This window comes from Durio zibethinus, unplaced genomic scaffold, assembly GCF_047325235.1.
Source record: "Durio zibethinus cultivar Kanyao isolate XHJ-2024 unplaced genomic scaffold, ASM4732523v1 HiC_scaffold_392, whole genome shotgun sequence".
Lineage (NCBI taxonomy): Eukaryota > Viridiplantae > Streptophyta > Magnoliopsida > Malvales > Malvaceae > Durio > Durio zibethinus.
Window position 1 is genome coordinate 93,158 of NW_028323015.1, and position 1,843 is coordinate 95,000.

The window sequence follows — 1,843 nt, forward strand, 5'->3', positions numbered from 1 at the left end:
GCACACTATCGGCCCTGGTGCGGGCGGTTGCCTCGACCACCATCGGCACACGCTGGGCCCTGGTGCGAGCGCTTGCCTCGAGCACCATCGGCACACGCTGGGCCCTGGTGCGGGCGGTTGCCTCGAGCACCATCGGCACACGCTGGGCCCTGGTGGGTTTAGGCACATCTTCAAATTTCTGCCGTGCCAATGCCATTTTTATGGCTTGTAAATTCATACAATGGTCCCCTAAGCCTTCACGTGAAGTTTCGTTGGAAGATGACTCGTTTTCTATTTTTCACGATTTTCAGAACTTTTTGCGGTTCGGGATTTTTTAAAATTTTTTTATAAGGATTTTTGGCCCCAAATTTTGTAGGCATGATCCTTCTATTTTTTTTGGCATGCACAAAAAAATTCAGCTAAAAACTCGAAGTAGAGAAGATTTTGTGACCGTTTGAAAAAAGTGTCCCCATTTCAGACACTTTAACGGCTACTGGTAGCAAACCTGTAAAATCTCAAATGCTCTTTAAGGGGGTGTGAATTCTCAGAGGTTTGATGAGGGATAGGGGGCCAACACAAGGCCAAGTACCAGCACCCATCGCACATCATGTGCGCACACCCCCCGGCCCCCCTCCCAATCGCCGGAACCCCAATGCCGCCGGTCAGGTTCTCCGGCGGTACTCCGGCGATGCTGTCCCGAGTGAAAAAAATGCGGCACCAGCACATGCTGGAGCCAAGCATGGGCACCGTGGCTCAAAATCGAACTTCGGCCAAGGCCTCGACCATCAATGGCACATGATGACGCATGGTGATGGCACATGCATCGACCATCATCGGCATAGGCTGCCCTTCGGTACGGGCACTTGCCTCGACCGCCATCGGCACAAGCTGGGCCCTGGTGTGGGTTGTTGCCTCGATCACAATCGGCACATGCTGAGCCTTGGTGCGGGCGGTTGCCTCGAGCACCATCGGCAGACCCTGGGCCCTGGTGCGGCCGGTTGCCCCGATAACCATCGGCACACGCTGGGCCCTGGGGCGGGCGCTTGCCCCCAGCACCATCGGCACACGCTGGGCCCTGGTGCGGGCGCTTGCCCCCAGCACCATCGGCACACGCTGGGCCCTGGTACGGGCGGTTGCCCCGAACACCATCGACACAAGCCGGCCCTTGGTGCGGGCTCCTGGCTCGACCACCATCGGCACACGCTGGGCCCTGGTGCGGGCGGTTGCCTCGAACACCATCGGCACACGCCGGCCCTTGGTGCGGCCGGTTGCCTCGACCACCATCGGCACACGCTCGGCCTTGGTGAGGGCGCTTGCCTCGACCACCATCGGCACACGCTGCGCCCTGGTGCGGGCGCTTGCCTCGACCACCATCGGCACACGCTCGGCCTTGGTGCGGGCGCTTGCCTCGACCACCATCGGCACACGCTGGGCCCTGGTGCGGGCGGTTGCCTCGACCACCATCGGCACACGCTCGGCCTTGGTGAGGGCGCTTGCCTCGACCACCATCGGCACACGCTGGGCCCTGGTGCGGGCGGTTGCCTCGACCACCATCGGCACACGCTGGGCCCTGGTGCGGGCGGTTGCCTCGACCACCATCGGCACACGCTGGGCCCTGGTGCTGGCGGTTGCCTCGACCACCATCGGCACACGCTGGGCCCTGGTGCGGGCGGTTGCCTCGAACACCATCGGCACAAGCCGGCCCTTGGTGCGGGCGGTTGCCTCGAGCACCATCGGCACACGCTGGGCCCTGGTGCGGGCGGTTGCCTCGACCACCATCGGCACACGCTGGGCCCTGGTGCGGACGGTTGCCTCGAGCACCATGGGCACACGCTGGCCCTTGGTGCGGGCTCTTGCCTCGACC